The sequence below is a fragment of the Anser anser genome (assembly GCF_964211835.1).
Source record: "Anser anser genome assembly, chromosome: 11".
In the NCBI taxonomy this organism is placed as follows: domain Eukaryota; kingdom Metazoa; phylum Chordata; class Aves; order Anseriformes; family Anatidae; genus Anser; species Anser anser.
Window position 1 is genome coordinate 2,898,721 of NC_139732.1, and position 23,780 is coordinate 2,922,500.

The 23,780-nt window shown below is 39.1% G+C and overlaps 1 protein-coding gene across 1 annotated transcript in view; it reads left to right on the forward strand.

Moving 5' to 3' along the window:
* The window catches only part of LOC310879956 (uncharacterized protein), a 307,953-nt gene that overhangs the window by 62,843 nt on the left and 221,330 nt on the right, over nt 1–23,780 (forward strand). Inside the window, exons 3-4 of the mRNA XM_083795024.1 lie at nt 2,197–2,255; nt 4,698–4,996. The gene's annotated coding sequence lies outside the window, so the exon portion shown is untranslated. The remainder of the gene's footprint in view (nt 1–2,196; nt 2,256–4,697; nt 4,997–23,780) is intronic.

Below are 23,780 nucleotides of genomic sequence, written 5' to 3' on the forward strand. Positions count from 1 at the left end.
GAGATCAGCATGTCTCCTGTCAGAAATGGTTGGAGTGAGACAGGGGCGGCATGACCACTGGGCGCAAAAAGCTACAGAGGTCAGGTTTCAAGGACAGCCGGCGTGGCAGTGATGTGGCAGTGACAAGTTGTCAAGTGAGCAAATATAAAAAGCAGGGTTGGGAGTGAGGTAGAAGGAAAAAGTCTTGTCATTTCTGATGAAATATTCAGTGTAGCAGGTAGCAATGGACTGAATGGATTACACTCATGAGTTTGTTTGGTGATGGTTGTTTTTTTAAGAATAGTAGATGGCTGATTGCTCACAGCTGAGAACTGTTCAGTGGTTGCAAATATTTTGTTTACTAGCCTGATGATGCTCCTAGAGATGTCCGTCATCAATTGCCTACTTTAAATTTTGAATAAATTAAACCTTGCTCTCTTGGCTATAATAATATTAACATCAGACTTAGGTAAGGCACCTTTTAGAGTCATGAACTGCTGCTAAGTCATTCCTATAGATCCTTGAGTTGCTGTGGAGTAATTCATCTTAGAGAAATTTGGAAGGAAAACTATCATAACGATGCCAGTTCTGAATGATCATAAATAATCATAATTAACAACTCTGCTGTGTAATTTTGTTGGTTTGTTTTCAGACACTTTTCATTTTATTTTGAATTATTTCATATTGTATTGAATTGAAACACTTCTGTTTGTAGTTCTGTGCATTCCATAGTATATGAGATAATAGCATACTTTATTTGTCCCTGAAACAGACCGCTCTAATATGTTGACTTTTATCTCCTGGCATGTTTGCAGAATTCTCGATACCAATTTTCTTAATGGTAAGAGCTTTCTACTACATGCACATTATTCCTGGGATTAGTAATACTTTCACCAGCCTGCATATGTGTACATCCACACTAATTCTGTATGTATATGCATGCGGAATATTCTGCACAAACATGTGTATTATTTAAGTGTTAATTTAAGCTTGATTAGTGTAATCTCATTAAGAATAAATACCACGAGGTGTATCATCATCCCCACTGAAGTCCATGAATAGTTTGCTGTAATGTGAAGAAATATCATGTACTTGTCTGGTGAAAGAATGCCTGCATATTGTGTTATGCAGAATTTAGCAATCTAGCAATCACAGTTCTTTTTTGTTAACGTGCACACGTATTCCTAAATTAGTAAACATGATCAGATGCTTTATTATGGATATCTATAAAAAAATGATTTAAATGTTTTCAGTATTAGATTTCTTCAGGGTATACTTTTAACTCCCATCAGTTACTTTTTAAGTTTAACTCTTCATTTTTTTTTACATGAGGGAGCAGCTGTATATCGATAACTAGTGACACTGAAGGGAGAAATATAAAGTTCTCTTTACTATCCTACTCAATTCTTTCTTTCTAAAAACAATTTAATTATTTTTTAATTCATCTGCAGCTGCTCAGGTTATATTTGCGGTAGTGGGGGGAGAGAAGGAATAAAACCAGCCCAACTCTGTAGTCAGTAAATCAGTATTTAAAAATGGATGAATATTACTTTTCAGCCTTACAAAAATAGGCTTTGTTGCTTGAGAATGTAGATGGAAAAAGAAAATTTCCTGAGGCAAAATGGTCTTGGAATGAAAAGAGAAAATAAGCTTAAATGAAAACAAAGCTATGAAGATGCTTAATGATTCAATGCAGTTTTGTCTCATTTATAGAGCATTATAGCTAGAGAGTAACCTTTAGAAGTGTAAACATAAAAACAAAAGAAAAAAGACAGAATATATAGGGAGAGTGAACAAGGCTAGCTTGCATGGGGAGCCTGTCAGCTGGGATATTCCCCACCTCAGGTCTGCTAAGCATTGGGACCTCTGCTGCAATAGTGCTGGAGCCACACTTCGAGCCAAGTCACTGTCTCTCTCTCTCTTGCTGTGGAGTTTTGGCAGTGGGTTTTCAGAGTTACAAGCTGGCTTTCACACTGCTGTGTGCTCTCGCTCCCTGCTGATGCACACTGCAGGTGATAGCACAAAGATATCAAAGACTTTTCCTGCAGTCTACCTCTCCAGAACTCCATGTCTTCCAAGTGAAAAGACAAAAATAGTGGAATGGATGTTTCTGAGGGGGACTAAAGCAAAAGACCCCCCCAAAAAAACATGTTGAAACCCAGCTGAGAAATTGTTCAATATTAATAATCTGGCAATGTGATGTGCTCTTTTTCTCAGAATGAGACTTCGAATTTGAAGTGCCTGTAAAAGAGAATTTGGACTTTCATTTTGAAAATGTAAGTTTCTAACCTTTTCCTAGTAAAAGTTTCCTTGGAAATGTAAATTTAGACTTCCCATGAATCCTTTTTCACAGATTATTTAGGTGTCCTGTAGCAATGTGTACGTTTGTGTGTAGTCCTTGAAAACTGCAAGAACTATCCATTGGTTATGACTTACAAATACGCTAGTTAACCATTTTATTTTTGGTGTAAGAACAGCTGGAATTGATTTGTTTAAAATTTAACATTCAGAACTGTTCTACGCTCTCGTTATGGGATATGGCGTTGGTGTCGTCTCAGGTTGTTATCTTAGTTAATGTACTAATTTTGTTGGCTTGGTTCTTGCTACTGGAACAACCAAGTATATAAAATTTTCAGACACTTGTTCCTGATGGTTTTTGATGTTGCCTACCTTCACCTCTTGAAGGCTACACTCACAGACTTCTGTTTCTGTGAGCAAGTGATAAAGCGCCAGTCAGTATTGTTTTTAGGGTCATTTTGCAATTCAGTTTTCTGGAGGATGGCTGACAAGTGATATTTTCATTCATACAGGAATGAAAGATTGCTGCAGCAATCTTATGTGTAATCTTGCCTTTAACTGAAGCAAAAATACAGGGAGAGACAGGAAACTACATCTGTAACCTAACCACTTCTCTGTATTTCAAATCATGAATGTTTTGTGCACTTGTGAGGTATACCTAGTGACAATTTACAAATTCTACCTGGCATCTGTGCATATTACACAGTGACCCTTCTGGCCTTTGGGTTAAGAAGGCACATCAGTGACTGGTTTGCATAACCTCTGTAATTTCCTCATTTTAAGGCTCTGATCTAGTCAGGAATTTAAGCATATGCCTACCTTTGGCTGTTTTGCTTAACATCAATAAAGTTTTTTTTTTTTTTTAAATATGGCTAAGAACAAAATCAGATACCTCTTTGAAAATCCACATACAAGTCTGCAGGGAATTTGGCAAAACCATAATTTCACCAAATCCAATGTTGTTGTTCAGTGAAATGTTGCTTGAATAGTGTCTCACAGGAAAAAACACATTCTAGGTAATGTGTGTTCTGGCTTGCCAAACTGCTTTAAAAATACGTCTCTTTTACTGTCTGCACTATAACATATTCAGTAGTGTGTATTACTAATAGAATAAATGAAAAATGTATTTCTTTAACACTGTCATCTCTCTCTCTCTGACATGCATCTTGAGATGATTTGCAAATGCTCAGTTGTATAAGTGGCTTATAGAGGGAAATCAGTTAGCCTCTAATGTTATGCTGATGCATGGCCAGTTGCTTGAACCCATTAATGAACTAATCTCTGATACTCTAGTAAATGGTATTCTTGCTCCTGCATGCTGCACACTACATTTCAGGTAAAGTCAACATTAAAAAAAAAAAAAAGAATTTAAATGGATTATGGCACTTATCCTGCCTTTTTCTCATATGTTCTTTGAGAGAAATTAAAATTATGAAAGTTTGCTACCCAAAACAAAACCCTTCTGTGTCTTTTTTTCATGCAAAACAAGGTTATTAAAACCTGTGATTTGCTTTTAGCTGGCCACTGAAGCTAAATAGCATCTTCTATACAGAGAGCAATATCTAAAAACAATATACCAGAACACTTGTATTAAGCACAAGGTAATTTTTCTTTATTTCCCTTTCTATCATCACTGATTATGAAAATGCTTTTGTGTAAGTACAGATTTTCTCTCCCTTATAATCAGCTACCTCCTGCCCGATTCCTTAATTAATGACATAATTCAGTGTTCTGGACATCACAATCACTTCCAGGGTAGTGAAATATGATCAGAGCTGCCTGGAATATGTGTAACAACCCCCCCCCCCCCAGGTGAAGGTCGTGCCTCTGTTGTGTTGTGTTTTTTTTTTTAAATCCATAGGAAAAAAAAATATGCCCTCCATCTAGATGATTTTCATTGTAGATTAAAGAAAGAACAACTGAAAACCCCTAGGGAGAAGGAGCAAGTATAAAACTTCCTAGAAAGAGAAAACATCCTGGTAACCCTCCATCTTAAGCTGCCTCAGAAGTCTGTACTTCACACACCGGCTGCTAGGGCTTCCCACCAAAGAATGCAGTAGAGAGGCAGAGAATCAGATAAACCTGTGCCACCCCTGTGTCAGTTTTATTAGGAATCTGAGTCAGGCCAGGACTGAGAAGTTTGTATGTTACAGTTTGCAGCAGTAAAACATTTATCAGCAGTTTTGTCCGTTCTTTACTTTTGAGGTTTTTGGCTCAGCTATTTGAACGTCAAGGGCTGAAGACAGGGAGTAGTTGGTGCTTTATTCCACAGATCTTGAAAACCAACAACTAGAAGCCCGGGGGGAGGAAAAACAGCAGGGAGGGGAAAAAAAAAAAAAAAAAAAAAGCCCCAAATCATCCAGCATTTTTGTGGAGCTTATCTAAGTTTTGTATGCTTTCCAGAGTGTGTTTCTTTCTAGGCTGCAGAGATGTTTCCAGCAGAGGTCCACAAACATTGAAGAAGCTCCCCGACAAAATTCTCAGATCTCTTTCTCTCCTACTTGCAGTCAATTGCATAGTGTTGTTCCCATGCTCTTATCCAGTATGTAAATGAATACACTTTCTCATTGAAAAGCAACTGTTTCTACAATTCATACCAGTGCTCCTGAGATTGCATTAGGAGTGCCGAGGGACTTTGCATATTGTCTTAACTTCTTTTCCCCAGGGCATGCAAGAAATATAGCCCAACAATTAAAAGTGCCTTTGGTCCTTGCCTACGGTAACTATTTTCACTTGCATCCTGTATCGATGGGTTTGTTCTAATGACAGTTCGAAAGCCTATCTGAAATGATATAGATTTTACTCCAATTTACCATCGTTCTGTAATTTTAATGCTTACTGCCAATGAGGTTATAAAGATGAATGATATTTAAGAGCTCTCAGATAACTGCAGCCAGTCTGAAGAGAAGTATTGTCAGCTAGTTTATAAAAGTTTTAAGCAAGCCTGATAAATTCCTTAGAAAATAGCTAACACTCATCAAAGTGCTCTGCATTTTTTTCCTTTCTCAGATTTACTGTTTTGTCTTTTCTATCTGAATATCATGTTTTAACATAACTGGGGAGTACAGAGAAATTTCTTTAAAGAGAACAAAAAGCTTAGAAAATTTCTCTTTATTGAAATATTAGAAACTGCATTTTTCCATGACTGTGGTGGGGTGGGGATTATGTTTTCGAGAGGGAGAGAAAGAAAAAAGTTGTCTTAGTCAAATGGATTCTCTCCCTGGTGGAAAAAGATTTCCAAGATCAGCAGCATTTTACAAGGTTCCTGGATTTATTTTTTGGTCTGCTTCAAGTCTCTAAACAAGTTTAGTTAAGCACTGATGGTGTCAATATGTAATTTGGATATGGTTATAATTTTTGATTCTCATTTCTTTTGGTTTCCTCGATGAGAAGTATCTAGGGAATGCTTCTTATAAAATTGTATACCGAAAGTAGTACAGGCGCAATGGAAATATTAATGAACATGATTGTTTTGACACATAAGAATTAGAACATGTTTAAATATTATACATACTGTATGAACTGCTGGCACAAAATTAGAAACATGATATTTTTATTATTATTTTTTTTTCTAGCAAATGTGGTTCACCTTTAATTCTTCTCAGACATATCAAGTTAGTTGACTTAGGTCAGCTTCAGAGGCCCTTAACATCTCTTCATTTCAGGTTAAGGCTGCCACAAAGGCTACGAATAAGGGTGCCCTGAACTCCAAAGCTTTGTGATGTCTGAATTAAAAAAAAAAAAAAAGTTAATCCACCCTAATTTGCACTGCATGCCACGTGCACATTGGTAAAATGAAAATTATAGTTGCTTTTGGGCAATGTTCAAATTTTACATTTGGTGCATTAATAAACTACTTTTTGCTCTTTGACCTCTTTTTTTTTTTTTTTTTTTTTTTACGCAAATAACAGTAGAAATACAATGTATTTATTTGATGTCTAAAATAAAAGGCAAAATTTACAGGGTTATAAAACGTTGGGTTAGAAAAGATTTAAAGAGCCTTGAGCCAGGGCTATTTTCAGATGTTTGTATGAGAATGTGTGGGATTTGTAGGATGTTTTATACTAAGAGCTTTTTAAAGCACTTGTTTAGTAATACTGTCTGCGGTGTTTTCACCATGTCTTAGAAACTGTCCTTGTTCTAAACGGCTAGATATGATCCCAAGACAGTAATGGCCAAATGTGTCCTTCTAGAAAGTAAAATATTCGGCTATGATTGGAACACTCAGTGGGCTAAAGAGTATATATTTTTGCGTTTGGGCTTCAAGATGGAATTCTATTTCTTAGCTTTGTCAACAGAGAGTTTTTTTTTTTTTTCTTTTTTTTTTTTTGTAAGAATAGAGTATGCTTAGGTATGGAAATACATGCAGGTAATTCTATTTTTAGTAGGTAAATAAATATTGCTTAAAGGATAACTTTGTTTAAATGACTGAAATTAAGACTAGTGAACACTTGAACACTAGTGACCTGCTTTTAAAATTATTGTTGCTTCTTTATAATACAATATAATTCACACTCCTAGTGTCCTTCAATTTTGAAAATTGAAAAATCAAATACTGTCAGTCAGCTCACCCTTCCATCCACAGGCAACTCAAAGCAAAAATGCTCAGTATAATGACCAGTTCATGGCATCTCACTATACAGACCAGTTCTTGGATCAGACTGAAGTATATAAATTGGTGGTTCAGATAGACCATTATACCACAGCAGAGTTAATAAAGATATAACATCATAGTAGAAGATGGGCAAATAAATTAAGATAAAAATTCAAAATATTTTTTCTTAAAACTATTATTTTTATGGGTTTGTGACTTTTATGTAAGTAAATAAAAAGTGTTCATTGAGGATATATTCCAAAGTCCATTGATTTCAAGCAATAGAGTGGCTTTGTATCCATGCCAGAGAACAGATAACCTTATTCTAGTGATCTAGTGATGCATACAAGCTGTAGATGTGAACTCTGGCCAAAGTAGAACAGGCTCTATCAGGACTGCATAGAGTTTTTGCATTGTTTTGGGACTTGGCTCTTGGCCTACTGTTTCCAAAGCTCATGTATCCAATGTTCTGCCCAAGAAATTTGAGAATTTGCACAGGTGATGGCTAAGATGCTTTCTAATATCTTGCTTTTGATTACCCAGGTGATTACTCAACCTTTAATAAGACATATTCAGCAGTCTTAAGGAACTCTTTGGAACCTTTCAAGGAGCCTGCAATTCAGCCCTCTTTGGCAGTGTTTCACTTGAAGTAATATGGGAAGAAAAATCTTTGTAATACAAGACTTGGTTGCTGAAATTTCCTTACACAGTGTTGTACAGTGACAAGGTGATGTGTCCAGGCCCAGAATATCTATATGGAATAATCTGGTATATAGTTTAGCATTAATCTTTTAATCTTCCATTTTCCTTTCTAAACTACGTGCTTTGTCAGGTGAAGTTTATTGATAAGAAATTCCATCAGAGGGCTGATTTATGTGCTTAATTTGTTTTTTAGAATTAGATCTATGTTCCAACTGTGTAGCAGATACCTGTTGCAGATACACGCACATCCCAGATTTCTGGTTCTCACCACTAGCTCCAGAGAGAGTTTGGTTGTTGAGCTCCATGGCTTTAGCTTACAGGAGGAAAGGTTGGGGAAGATGAGGGGATCTTGGACTTTACCAATACCTGTACTTTACAGGTACTTGTCTGCACTCAGAACTTTAAGTACTTTGAATTCTCAGAGGTAATTGTGGATGTAGTTACTGTGCAGGGAGAAATATTCTTACAGATCTCTTAGGTTTCTGCTATTTATTGGAGGTGGAGGATACTTTCTCTGGCTTTGTGTTCACACTGCTTTGACAAGCTAGATTGAGCACAGGAAGAATGAGTGAGTGTATCTAAATCATCTGCAGTACCTGGAAGAGCTCTGCTGCAGGAGTGTACCTTGCTTCCTGCAGGAGGTGTTATCCATAGGTATGAATGACCTGCTGCCTTGCCTTTTGAAAATTTGTTTGTTCTGTCAGTGGAGTTAAGGTTTAGGTCAGGACAGAGCCAATGGCTTCGCGAGTCTGTTTATATCGCTGAAGACACACACACATAATGGCTGTGCCTCAGAGCAACAAATCTTAACAAATCAATGGATCCACTCCTTGATGCCACCCTCTGAGGGAGCCACCTGTCGCAGGACCGCGGATTCAGATGCGGCCAGCAGAGAGGTCTGCTCAGAGCTTGCAAGTTTGCTGTTGAATTTCTGAAACCTGCTGGCCTGGTGTGTTTTCTCCAGTGTTGAGCAAGCACTAATGTGATTAGCATCTGGCATTTCTTTGTCTATTTGACATCACCATAGTATTTCTAAAAGAGTAGGTTTTGCCCATTGGAAAAAAAAAAAGAAAGAGAAAAAGAAAAAAAAAGAAAATAATAATAAATTTTTTAAACCAGAAATGTACAGTCTGTTTTATGTGGAAATGCTAATTATTCCTTTTGACATATTTCTCTCTGTGGCATATGGGTGTGATACACTGCAGTTTATGGTGGTTTATTTTGCTACTTACAAGATAACCATAGGCGTAAGAGTAAGCTGTTATGGCTTTTACTTACTTTCTTTTTATTAAGTATGTTAGCTGCTTGTTTTCAGATTGGTTTTAGCTATTTACGATTTTTTCCTAAAATGATATTTTGATGCTGTCTGATCCCTCTGCTGTTGCTCCTGATGGTTTGGTATTTATTGGGATGTAGGAATCATGGTGAGGATATTGAACTGTGTTGGTCTTTTTTTTTCTTTCTTTCACATGGTCATTTAGATTTAGCCATCTGCTTGTCTAGTAGTGGGAATGCTAAAGAAAGACATTTTCTTTTCAGCTCACATATGAATTGTACTTTCAGATAGAGGTTATTCACTTGCAAATATGAAGATTGAGCTATGATTCTATAGCATTATGTATAAAATCATGAAAAATAAATTATATTCCTCCAAAATATTTTCTTTGATGTTAGTCTATTGTCACTGCTCCATTACTGATTGAAACTGTGGCATAATGTGCATCTTTTTTTAAATCACTGCTGCAAGTGAGCAAGAAAAAGGACTATCTTTATTCTACTATTTTTCTCACAGTTAATATCAGAAAAACCCTTTGATAAATGCCCTTCATCCAAGGATCTCAAATATTTTGCAAGACGGTTTTGTAGCATTGTTGCTATGTTGTTGCTATGTATTGTTCACCGGGGGGAGTGTGGGCAGAATGCATCTCCTGGAAAGTTGCCCCATGCTGAGATCTGCCCAGTGAGCCCATAAGAGAATGCAAAAAGAACCTATATAATCTGACTCCCGTTTCTCCCCCTCCCTGACTTTAGCTATCTGATTTTTTTTCTAGCATTTAGAATAAATCCTGAAAGCTTCAAAATCTGAAACTGAATGGGAATAAAATATTTTGTGCCTGATCTCACCAAATGATTCAATGTGAAAATACCTCAGGTCTGTAGGTAATGGCTTCAGTTAGCAGGCAGAGAATGTGCTTTGGCCAGATCTCCATTATATTCCCTGGTTTTATTTTTCTATTGCTGTAGAAGGCATGGTCTTCTAAGTGGCAAAGGGAAGAAGGTTACTCCTGGTAACCTCAACAGATTGATCTATGCAGGAACTGGGCATGAAGCCTCATAATGAGGGCTCCAGGTTCTGAAGAGGTGTGCCATAGGTGAGTTTGGCATCTACAAAAGAGTGGGGAGTAGACAGGGCAGAGGTTGCTGTGCAGGATACTCCTGGCTCCTTTTTCCTGTCAGCTGGAACATCGCCATTTCTGGGCTCCTCTGAGAGTCTGAGGGGTGGGGGGAAGGCTCTGAAGACATCTCTCTGGAGTGACCTACCAAGTTCTAGACACTGACTTGGCTCATAATTGTGCTCTGGAGGAGCCAGACTTCCTCCTTTGACTGTGGAGGAAAACTGTGCAGTCTGATAAATTAGATGTCTAAGTTTCGATTGGCATGAATATCATTAGTACTGTCAATTTAAGCCCTTCAGTAGTTTCACTGCTAAACAATCTGGGTGAATCTGTTTCACATTTGTTTTCTATTAACATCTATCTTTCTAACCTGTTTACTGTCTTGTTATTCCCCCAGAAAGACCTGCGGTTAATTTCTAGCACTGCACTTTGGAAGATTTCTTGGCATTATGGCATGGTTCACTTAAAATTTTAGTTCTTTGTACCTTTTTAGCCCTCTAGCATAACGTCTCAAACTGTGGATTCCCTTCTGATTTCTCCAGGGAAAAAGTGTGGGAAAAGATATCTGAGACTCCTCTACTGCAAATACTTCTGCTTGTAGTCACTTCTACAAGTAATCCCTTTGAAATCAGTAGGGAGTATTCCCGGTAGTAAAGCTAAATAGCCTGAAATGGCTTGAAGAATAATGCCTAATGCTGGGAAAGATTACAGAATGTTGTATGACTTCATTACGAAGGGCATCACCAAACAAAAGGAGCCCCATATTAAATAACCACTAATGAACCTAATACAGTAAGTTATTTCATAAACTCTATGATACTTTAATTGCTCTTTTTACACTGTATCAGTATTTTTATTAAGGCATCAGTAGAAATATCCCAATTTTGTAATGATGCTTGTTTCAAGATGACTTATGCTTGACCTTTGATACATTCTTATACTTACTACCCTTACATATTATCTTCTTTGGCTGTTTATTTCCTATTCATCAGTATTACTTCATTCAGCTACACTTAGGACAATTCCTTCCTGGCACAAGTAATACCAGCTCTTCTAGTGAGTGTGTAGCTGTGCTATCTAATAGCATTTTTTTTTGAATGAATTCGATGTCATAGAAGTGGTTTACTTTTTTATTTTTTTTTAACCAAATAATTAAGTAAATAACTGTATTTTGAAAAGCAGTTCTGAATCAGGACTTCAGTAAATTAAAATTTAATCAGCAAGGCCAAATTCAGTCTGGAAATACATTTGTAAACTTCAGTTAAAAACTACTCCCATATATCTGAAGTTAGGATTTTGGCCTGTGTTTTCACAACAACACTGCATATTTAATGTACTTTCTTCTTTTTGATAACTTTTCAGTAGCCACAACTCTTGGTCTAAATTATTCTCTTGAGTATTTAGGAGGCTTTGTTTGCCACTGGGGAGAAAAAAAAAATGGCCCACATTATTCATTAATTTATGTGAAATCATAGGATGAAAATATAAAAATCTTTTCTCATAGGCTGAATATGACTCAGGTCAAATGTCTACTCGCAGAGAATGAAGCCTGAAGCATATGGCTGAGCATACCTAGAAAATGCGGCTGCAAAATGATGATTTCTAGCTGATAAAATTATTTAGTGCAACACTTGTACTTTGTGTTTGAGGCCACACGTTTTCCTGAAGAAAACTAGACAATTTTTAAAGTTAATGGAAAAAAGTTATATACTATTTTAAAATAGATGTTTCTATAATGTGTATTCGACAGCCTATAGAAATATAGTATTACTAAACTGAGGTGGCAGATATGTATGAATACCATTAAAGAGAATTTTATAATGAAAATTTTGTCTTATGAAGGTGAAACTTTTAGATCATATTAGAATTCTAAATTTTTTATGCGTAGCAATCAAATGACCTCTCCATATTGCCACATAAAGTATAGATTTAAAATTAAATGATCCAGTCAGCCATTTAGCATTTTCTTAGGGTCATTTTTTTGCCAATAACTACAAATATTTACATATGGTTCTTCCTGTTTCTGTGTTGTATTATGTACATTTTAAGAATTGAAGAAAGAATGACACTTTTAAAAACTGTTTTTAATAGCCTTTGTTTATTTTTAATACGTAGTGTTCCAGGCTCTTGCTCTAATGATTTTTTTCACGCTGCATTGATAATTAAATTCATTCATTTTCCTGGCTGCACAATTCTTTTAAATAAAAAGTTATGGGCAATAATACCTATTATGTTGAAAGTACAGAGGAGAAAAGGGCAGATCTAGAGCTTTTAGTTCAAGGAGATCCAATGGATTATGCAAGTTACAGGTTTAAATAAAATTAGGAATCTTGATTCCTTTGGTATACACTATAGTAATGACAGATCTTAAAGTGCTTTTTTTTTGTTTGCTTTTTTTTTTCTGATGCCACATTGTATGTGATGTTTTTTCACAGTAAAACAAGAGTTGTAGATATGTGATATGTTATCTATTTCAGGATACCTATCAGTAGTAATTTTAGCAAAGGCACTAAGTGTGGGTGACTGACTAGATGACTGGAGACTATGCGTTGCTACCTCCTAACGTATATGTGGTAGCAGTAATCCCCTTTGTGGCCCCTATCAAGCCCTCATAAGAATCCCCTTAAAGTGATTTAAAATCATAGAATCACAGAATATTCCGAGTTGGAAGGGACCCATAAGGATCATCGAGTCCAACTCCTGGCACCGCACAGGTCTACCCAAAAGTTTAGACCATGTGACTAAGTGCACAGTCCAATCTCTTCTTAAATTCAGACAGGCTTGGTGCAGTGACTCCTTCCCTGGGGAGCCTGTTCCAGTGTACAACCACCCTCTCGATGAACAACTTCTTCCTGATGTCCAGCCTAAACTTCCCCTGCCTCAGCTTCACACCATTCCCACGGGTTCTGTCACTGGCGATTACAGAGAATAGGTCACCTGCCCCTCCACTCCCTCTCGCGAGGAAGTTGTAGACTGCGATGAGGTCCCCCCTCAGTCTCCTCTTTTCCAGGCTGAACAGGTCTAGTGTCCTCAGCTGCTCCTCATATGTCTTACCCTCTAGGCCCTTCACCATCTTCATCGCCCTCCTCTGGACACTCTCCAACAGTTTCACGTCCTTTTTATACTGTGGTGCCCAGAACTGCACACAGTACTCGAGGTGAGGCCGCACCAGCGCAGAGTACAGAGGGACAATCACTTCCCTCGACCGACTAGCAATGCCATGCTTGATGCACCCCAGGATACGGTTGGCCCTCCTGGCTGCCAGGGCACACTACTGGCTCATATTCAACTTGCTGTCAACCACAACCCCCAGATCCCTCTCTGCAGGGCTGCTCTCCAGCGTCTCATCGCCCAGTCTGTACGTATAGCCAGGGTTGCCCCATCCCAGGTGCAGGACCCGGCACTTGCTTTTGTTAAACTTCATGTGGCTGGTGATCACCCAGCTCTCCAATCTGTCCAGATCTCTCTGCAAGGCCTTTCCACCCTCATCCGAGTCCACAACTCCTCCAAGTTTAGTGTCGTCGGCAAATTTGCTCAAAACACCTTCTAGTCCTACATCCAAATCATTCATAAAAACATTGAAGAGGACTGGCCCTAAAATGGAGCCTTGAGGGACCCCACTAGTGACCATCCGCCAGCCAGATGTGGCTCCATTTACCACAACCCTTTGAGCCCTGCCCGTCAGCCAATTGCTCACCCATCGTATGATGTTTTTGTTTAGCTGTATGCTGGACATTTTGTCCAGTAGGATCCTACGGGAAACCATGTCAAAAGCTTTGCTGAAGTCCAAAAAGATCACATCAGCTGGTTTCCCTTGATCGACTAGATGGGTGATCTTATCACAAAAAGAAATCAAATTTGTTAGGCAGCACCTACCCCTCATGAACCCATGTTGGCTGGGACCAATGACTGCATTGTCCCCCAGATGCGCTTCAATAACTTCAAGGATCATCCTCTCCATAATTTTACCAGGCACTGACGTGAGACTGACAGGCCTGTAATTGCTAGGGTCTTCTTTCTTACCCTTCTTGAAAACTGGCACAACATTTGCCAGCTTCAGTCCAATGGGACCTCACCAGATTCCCAAGATCATTGAAAAATAATTGAGAGAGGTCCCGTGATGATGTCTGCCAGCTCTTTAAGCACCCTGGGATGAATCCCATCCGGATCCATGGACTTGTATGGATCCAGGTGGAGCAGCAAATCCCGCACACGTTCAGGGTCAGTTGGGAGTTTGTCATTCCCACCGTCATGGTCCTCCAGCTCAGGGCACCCTGGGTCCCGAAGCCCATCATCAGTGTTGAAGACAGAGGCGAAGAAGGCATTAAATGTCTCTGCTTTGCCTATGTCATTGTCTGTGAGGAGACCTTCCCCGTCAAGTAGCAGACCTATGTTTTCTTTGGTTCTCCTTTTTCTGTTCACATACCTAAAAAACCTTTTTTATTGTCTCCCACAGACATGGCCAGCTTCAACTCTAGTTGGGCTTTGGCCACATGAATTTTCTCCCTACAAACACAAACAGCATCCCTATATTCCTTCATCGTCACCTGACCCCCCTTCCAGCATCTGTACACTTTCTTTTTTTTGCCTTAGCTCCAGTAGAAGATCCCCGGTCAGCCAGGCCAGCCTTCTGCCCCGCTTGCATGACTTCCAATATTTTGGAATCGCCTGATCTTGAGGTTTTAGGAGGCAGTCCTTAAAGACGGACCAGCACTGATGGATGCCAATGCTTTCAAAAGCAGTTTCCCAGGGGACCTTGCTGACTAATTCCCTGAGCAGCCTGAAGTCTGCTTTCCCCACATCCAGGGCTGAAGTTTTGGTGGCTGTTTTCCTTCTGTCACCATAAATTCTAAACTCAACCACTTCATGGTCACTATGACTGAGATGGCCACCAATTGCCACGCCTCCCACAAGACCCTCTCTGTTCTCCAGCAACAGATCTAGGAGGGCACCTTTCCTAGTTGGCTCCCTTAGCACCTGCACCAAGAAGTTCTCATCTAGGTGCTTTATGAACCTCCTGGACTTGCTCGTGTCAGCCGTGTGGTGATCCCAGTTGATGTCTGGCAAGTTGAAATCCCCCACAGGGACAAGGGGAGTTGATCTTGAGGCATCTCTTAGTTCTGCAAAGAATAATTCATTGGCGTTGTCGTCCTGGCCAGGTGGTCTGTAATAGACTCCCACAACGACATCCCCTTTATTTGTTCGTCCCTTAATCCTTACCCAGAGGCTCTCAACTTTGCCATCGCCGACTTGAAGTTCCACACAGTCCAGCCCATGCTTCACATATATCGCCGCCCCACCACCTTGCCTACCCTGCCTGTCCCTTCTGAAGAGCCTGTAACCATCTATTGCAACACACCAGCCACAGGCCTCATCCCACCAGGTTTTGCTTATGCCAATGATGTCATAGCTGTGGGACTGGGCCAAGACTTCTAGCTCATCTATTTTATTCCTCATACTGCGTGCGTTTGTGTAGAAGCACTTCAAATGCACCTCCCTACACGCAGCACCTTGTGTATCCGACCGAAGGGCCTCACTAGCACACAGTCCCTCTGATTCTAGTACACCATCTCTTAGCTCATCACCGGCGTGCCTGGTTTTATCCCCTTCCCCCTTCGACTCTAGTTTAAAGCCCTATCTATCAGCCCTGCCAACTCCTGAGCAAAAATCCTTACCCCTCTCTGAGAGAGGCGCATCCCATCTGGTGCCAGCAGGCCCGGTGTCGCGTAGACCTTCCCGTGATTGAAAAACCCGAAGTTCTGCCGGTTGCACCAGTCCCAAAGCCACGTGTTAATGTGATGAGTCTGCTTGTCAGCATTGATCCCCCCCTATTGCAAGGACAGAGGCAATCACAACCTGTGCCCCTGATCCTTTAAGTAGTCGCCCCAAAGCCCTAAAGTCCCTTTTGATCGCTCTTGGCCTTCTCGTTGCTACCTCATCATTACCAGCCTGAAAGACCAGTAATGAGTAGTAGTCGGTGGGCCGTACCAGGCGCTTGACTTTCGTATTGAAGTCTCTCACCCGAGCCCCAGGGAGGCAACAGACTTCCTTGTGGGCTGGGTCCGGTCGGCATATTGGGCCCTCTGTCCCTTTCAAAAGGGAGTCCCCCATGACAATAACCCTTCTTTCTTTTTTGAGAGCTGATGTAGCAATGCAGGGGGTAGGCTGCCTTGCCTTAGGCACCCTCTCCAACTGGGACAGGCTTTCGTCTACTTCGTTGTTCTGACTCTCGCGTTCCAGACCCTCATACCTGTTATATAAGGGTAGATGGGAAGGTGAGGTGGGCAGGGACAGGGCTCGACTACCACCCCAAACAGGAACCTGCCTCCATTCCCCCCCTTGGCCTAGGTCTCCTCCTACTGCCTGGCGGGATGAGGGAACTTTTGTCTTTTGCGTAGCAGGAGATACTTTTGCTGTGGCAGGCTCCTGAGTCTGTCTCAGAGAGGGTAGAGTACACCTCCACCAGTTTCCCTCTCTGACTCCCTGATGCTCCTGAGCCTGCTCACCTCCTCCCGAAGCTCCGCTACCTGGCTGAGCAGCTCTTCAATCTGGGCACACCCGCCACAGGCATACCACTCGCTGCTGCTGTCGGATACTGACAGAAGACTCGGGCACACACTGCAGCCCAAGACCCGGACAGCTGTGTGTTTCCCCGGACCCTCCATCTGAGTAGCCACATCGGTGACTGTGGCTGGAGAGGCCGCAAGAGATGCGGAAGCCATGGTTTTCTGCCTCGTTGATACCATGGCCAGGTTCCTCGCAAGCAGGTTACAAGTACCAAAGGGAAAGACCGCTGCAAAAGACCGGCGAGGGGCCCTCCCTGCTTGCCCTGCCTGTGCAAACTGCCACGCCCCACCCTTCTGACGCGCCTCACCGTGTTTGCCCCTCCTGGTTGGTTGCGTGGGTGCCTTTGCACGGCTGGGCAGGGGGCACTGCTGGCTCCGCCTACGCCTCGACAGCTTTCCTCGCAAGGGCTGCCGGGTCCTGGTGGCTCCCTCGGCTGCTTCGAGTGGCCTCGGTGTGGAAAAAAAGTCCTGCCTGTCTCAATCCCCCGCTCAGCTGCAGAATGTGTCTGCCCTGGAGCCGATCACCTCGGCACGTCAATAAGTAGGGGGAAATACTGTGAGCATGTGAAATTGTGGTAATATAAAGTGTTTAAGATCAAAAGATTGCTCTGTTGTGATATTAATTTATGTAGCCTCTTCAATTTTTATCTATTTCATAAGGTTTTAGGTTTTGCAATTTTTAAGTTATATAAAAGGGATTTCATACTTAATTACTATTAGTGAAGATACTCTTGGCCTCGTATTTAATTTTTGTCATGTTTACAGAATTCAAGAGCAAAAACCATGTGGCCAAATATGTGTTTTAATTGTTTTATTTTTTCTTTTTTTTTAAAGATCAGTGTAAATGAGTAAGGATTCATATAATTTTGCAAAATTTGTTCTGTGAGATGGTTTATTGCCAATGTGTTTAAAAAAAATTGAAATAGTGATAAAGCACTTGAATAGGAGGTGAGAGAAATCTCCTGTCTCGTTATCTTTTGCAGTTAATTGTATCTTTTCTTGATAGATTCCGCATCAATGATTCTGTTATAAGGTTAATAGGGCTGCTAGAGTCATTGGAGTAGAGTTGAGGAGGTCTGGCTGGAAACTTGGGAAAGCATCATTTCTCTTTTTTGTCCCCAAGCAAATTAAAAACAACAACCGCCCCGCCCCCACTCCCCAGCAACTGGCAAATTTATTATGGACATTTGCCTATCTAATTCTTGCTAGTCCATTATGGAAAGTGAGCCTTAGCTGTAGGATTAGGGATAACCCTTATTTAACCTTAACCTTAATGCTGTTGCTAAGTACACCATTTGAGTAGTATAGTTTTGCTTAGGTACATTTAAAAATAACTGGGGTAAAAACTGAAATAAATAAGGTTGTTTGAAAATCATGACTAAAGCATAAGCTTAGCTTGCTTAGTTTATCAGGGAAGCTCTAACATGTCCACATGCACATGGAGATTAGTTCTGATTACATGAAGAAATGTCAGGTTGTTGTTATTAAAACTTTAAATCTTTGTCTTTGAGAATGGTGTATGAACATTGGTAGAAGCTAGCCAACAGATTACTAGAATGCAAAGAGAAAATGAAGGAAGATGAGAGGCAGAAAATACAACCATATAGGAGTCATTTGTGAGGATACTAACAGATGGAATTGATTCAAAATCAGTCTTTATTTTCCCCTGTTTTTGGAAACAGGCACACTCTCCTCTACCCCAAACAAAACAAAGAACAAAACAAAACCACACACACAAAAAAAATAGTCGCATGCACACACAACCCACCAACAATTGGTGTAGACAGTGTTAAGACTTTTATGTCTTATTTGACCCTTAGAGAAAATATGTGGCCTCTTGGCCTGTAGTATTTTCCATGGGTCACATCACTCTGGAAGACAGAATAGTGTTTAGTACACTTTGTGAGATGCCTCCCCTTAGTGGAGTTTTGTCATTAAAGAAAGGTTTGGAGGTCTTCCTTTCCATGTGCATTCTTGCAGGTTTGTTGAAAGTATGTGATAACACAAGCCTGTCTTCACACTTCCTACTTTCTTCACCTGTGGTGGACTCATGATCTGCCAGCTCAGTGTCCCATCTGTCTTAGGTGTTGAATATTGATGACAAAAATGTGATCAGGCTGGATATTACTACCCGGCTATCCTGTTTTACAATGACATGATAAGAATATGGTGTCCTTGCAAGACAGTAAAGAGTAAAAATTTTCATTATTTCAAGGGTTGAAAATGTTTTGTTCCTGGCATTTTCTTTCTCAAAATATAACTGCTTTGTGTATTAAGTAATACTTGCCATGCATCTCATAACCTTTCATATGTACCTGTAATTAGCATGGGTGTTCCTGCCTTATCTCTCAAACTTCTTAAGAACTAAAGAATGACTCAAAGGAGATCTAAACAATAATCACTGATCCCCAAGTTGAACACCATAAGGCCTGTACCAGTGTCAAGTGACAACACTGATGTATTTGAAAAGGCAAAGACTGAGATGCCATATCAGACACTTCTCCTGTACTGAGAAACAGGATTCCGCTATGTTTGTATGTTTTCCATACTGTCTAAGGTCCATCACAAAGGAAGTCATGAGGGAGCACAGATAATCTTTTTAACTCATCTGCTTGTATGTTCTAGTATTATGAACTCCTGTCTCAATTATTTCTGCTAGACATGCCTGAGTGTTTCTTTCAGAGATAAAGACAAGGGTATTATATTCAGTTCCTGCTTCTGCTCATGTGTTGGTGTAGATAATGAACTCCCAGTTGCCGAATCTTTGAGTTTGTCAGAAGTTGTTAGTCAAATCCTGTAGGAGTACTGAAAGCATTCCTCATGGAAGTCTGGAATCAAAGTAGGTTTTAATCAGCATCATCAAGTTGGACGCATGGTTCCTGTTTGGGCCTACTTCTAATGAAAAGCTTACGAATTACAAAGAGTCAGCCAGAAAGGGAAAGGACAAGTAAGAGGAACTGGTTTCAGAAACATGAAAGGAATCAGAAACAGAAAAATTGAAGCTCATTTTTAACACATTTATTGTGTTCCAATACTGTGTACTGTGTATTGGAACTCAGATTATTAAGTAGTTTGATATTGAACAAATCTGTTAATAATGGCAAAAAAGATTTTTCCAAATGATACATTGCAAATGAGTGAAGTGAACTGAAGTGAATGTCTCCTTGAAATTCAATGAGAAATTTGACTACTTGGCAATTCTAACAGGGAATTTGACTTCTGTATAAGCGACTCTTACCACAATTCCAAGTGTGCTTGAGGTTTGGCTGAAATCTGTGTATGAGTGGTTTCTTTATATAAATGCATATTATGTGTGGAAGGGCGAGAATGCTGAAAATATCAGGTAGCTTCGTTTACTGAGTTTGCATTTGGTTTCTCTTAAGTCTGAAACTGGTACATACTATACGGGATCATTTTCCTGGGAATTTCCTTAACAGTACCTTACAAGAAAGTGATCATACTGCACAAGGTTTGTAACAAATCAGGAAAATAACATGTCTTATGTAATGAGGGCTGTCAGTTGACTTGTGAGCATAATTCACGCTACTCCAACATAATCTAAGATAAAATAGAGAGGAGGGCAGATTTGTTCCATCCCGACCTTGTGCCTATGTATGTCCACATTATACATCCATTCTAATTACAGGTACATATGAAAAGTTATGAGATGCTTGGTGAGAATTACTGAAGACAATACACAAAGCAGTTATATTCCTAAGAAAGACAATGCCAGGAACAAAACATTTTCTGCTCCTGAAATAACAGAAACTTTCAGTCTTTAGATAGGACACTGTATTCTTAACGTGTCATTGTAAAACAAGAGATAGCCGGGTAGCAGTATCCAGCCTGATCACATTTTTTGTCATCAATATTCAACACCTAAGACAGATGGGATACTGTGCTGGGAGAAAGTTAGATCATATATGGGAGAAAGTTAGATCATATATCTCTATATACAGTTAGTTCAAAGTGAATTAAAACCATTTCTAATTCCTTATAAAGTAGCAGAGCACAGACTCCAAATATCCTTAACTGAGCCTTTTCATTCTTGTGAAGATGTGGGGAGATATGTATGTCTCTCTGCACCCTTTTCTGTATATAACATTCACATGTTCTACAAAGTTTGTATGCCCTAAAATTGTGTCATCTTATTGTGGAACATAAGGAAATTTTAATCTATTGTCCTGACCTATCAAGAAGAGAGGAAAAAAGGCCTGGACGGCAACATACTGCATTCAAGAGTTCTCTGGAAGGTAAGGACCAGTTACTCACCTCCTTCCCCAGCATTTGCAGGCATGGGAGAGAAAGTCTTCCTGCAGGAGATGAAGGTCTCTCATGTCACCTGTAATTTTCTTGACAAAAAGAGCTTGGAGGTGTTCTCAGTTTCTTCCCCCACCACACAACTAAAGGTCTTTTTTGAATCTGGCATTGGCATCCACCGAGTGGAAAGGCTAAGGGGCCTCTAGTGTCCACACAATAAGCCCCACTGCCTACCTGCCTGTGAGCCTGTGCACAGCGTTGACAGAGATGGTGTGCTGCAGCCTTTAGCGTTCCTTTCAGCCTGCATGAGATGCCCTGCCTTACAAGGTGCTTTCCATTGAAAAACAGTAAGTTCCTTGAATGAATAGAAGTCTATTCCTATTTTGTAGGGTTTGTAAAATCTAAAGTACCAGGGTTGTACTTCACAGTACTGCAAGAATTCTTTTAAAACCCCCTGAAAATTTGCTTTAAAGAAATGTACTACAGCTTAAAAGAAAAAGGAATGTGCTGGAGAATTGTTTGTGGATTCAATATAACTCAGTACCTTTTCCAGGCTGAAATGTGATTTTATGTTACGACACATTTGTGAAAACTCAGTTTTGGTATTCAGTGTTATGTCTATCCTAATAAATAGTTATTTCCCTGGTTTCCACAACAAAGAGGGATAAGAGACAAGAAGAAATTATCCAGTTGGTGGTAAAAATCACAGTGTAGGCACACTTACAAGAACAGAATTAGTACAAGTCTTGCTTCTTTGATGAGGGATTTTTTTTTGTAGATTAGGTTATTTTTTACACTTACAGGAGAAACATGCAGAGCAAACTATACTGCCTCCTTTTTGCATTAGTAAGTAACCATTCCGCATGATTTTGGTTCTAATCACTTATGCAGACAAAGGCAACTCTAGTAAGGAAAATGTTTGTATTGAAAGTATTTTTGTTACTGACTGCAGCTGAGAGATCTGTATTCTGTGCCAACTGCTATCTTTTCCTAATATTTCTAGTACTTAGTCTGTGTTCCAGTGAGCTGGTGTTTCAGTGCATCCCTTTCTTCACAATTTCTCAACTGTGTGAGCAGTTAATATCAGTAAAAAAGGCAAAAAACATCCCCCACCAAATTAACCTACTTAAATCCAGAAGATATATGGCAATGCTATGCTTTCTAATATCTAGAGTCTTTTTGCAAAAGTTAAAGGAGTAATATATTAATTTGCTTTGTGTTAGTGTAATGCACTATTTTGAACAAGAACGTATCAAATTCTTTTCATTTAAAGTATTTGGCTAATAGGCTGTTATTATTTTGATTATATTATTATTATTTTTTGATTATATTTTGTTTATTCACCAAAATATATTACCAGTTAGCAGTTCATGATTAGCATCCCATGGTTTATACTCAAAGTTTATGCTTATTTTTTTTTAAATGCTAAATAGTTCCTTATTTCAGCCTTAGAAATACTGTGAGGATGATGAGCAGAAAGATAAATGTTTTTTGTCTAAGAAGAAACGTGTCATTGGTAATATGAAAAAGTCTTATCCTTTAGCTTTATAATTCTAATAAGGAAAAATTATGAATGCAATTGGTAACTGAATTTATCCAATGAATGTATTTCACTTACATGTATACTGTTCCAAAAATACAACTTCAACTATTTTAGAAGGCTTTAGAAGTAAATTCTCTTCCCCAGTTTTAGTGATTTTTATAAAATTAGGTCAAAGGAATTTTCAATTGAAAATAGTAGTTTGTCACATTATCTACCACATGTGCCTAGCAAATTTATAAATCTAGTGTTCATTTGAGTAAAGTTCCAAATCATAATGGATGGTTTAGACAGCATTATCATCAATTTACTACAGGTGCAGCTGTGGAAATCAGTCACTTCTATCAAAAGCCTCTGTCAAGTTTTGCAGCACTGTCATTTTTTACGTTTGGGTTATGCTGAAATTAACAACAACAAAAAGACAATTCTCTAAATGTCTTTACATCTCTTCTACCTTTGGGTGGTGCTTTTGAGCAGTGCTGCACTGTTGTTTCTGTTCTAAGAATTTAACAGTATTCATAGTTTTACACTTTATACTAACACAATATTTCTTTGTGATATTATGGAGTTAAAATTGTACTGTGTGTTTTAACACATTACAACAACCTCTTAAGGCAAAAAAAGTAAATTTATGCAAATGAGTTATGGAAAGTGAAAAGATTTGTGCTTCTTCATTCATTGCAGAAACTGTTATTGGGAAACAGGCATTTTCCTTCTGCGGACTCTGTATGCTTACTGTATCTTGCACAATTTTTCCATTGATAATAGTTATCTTTTGAATTCTAATCTCAAAAAGCACTGTGAAAGGATATGAAGAAAGAATATGGTTAATATAAGTTGATTTAAATTATTTACTGTGTTTCACTTGTCTTAAAAATATTGTTAATACAACTAATTCATGTTGCTTTTCTAGCATCTGAAAGTTAGAATAAATGAAGAACTTCATATTATTACGTTAGCAATACATTGCCTTGTTTTATAGTACTTCATTTGCCACTGGCTTTCTAGGGCCTTCCTATAAAACACTGCAATTAAAATCCAGTAACATTCAATAAAAGTATAATACCAATCCCTTTGAAGAATTCCCAGTGTACTAAAAAAGTGAAGTTACAGCTAGCTAAATCATTGAACCTTGTGCAATTGAGGGACCAGGGTTTCTTCTATCCTCAATTAGACAAGCAAAGAATCTCCCAGTTCCTACTTACAAGCTGACAGGTCTCTGTCTGAGCTAAGAAGCCACTTGTTGCTAACAAAATCTTCTCAAAATGAAGCTGTATAAACATAAATCCTGAGGGATTCCTGCTCTTTCCTTGTGGGTGTCAGATAGTTTGAGTTCTACTAAGTCTGAGGGATACTCATTAGCTCATGAGAATAAATCTGTATTTTACTAATGTTTTCTGATGTGATATTTTTTCACTTTCAGGTGTTTGTGAGCTTTCAGTATT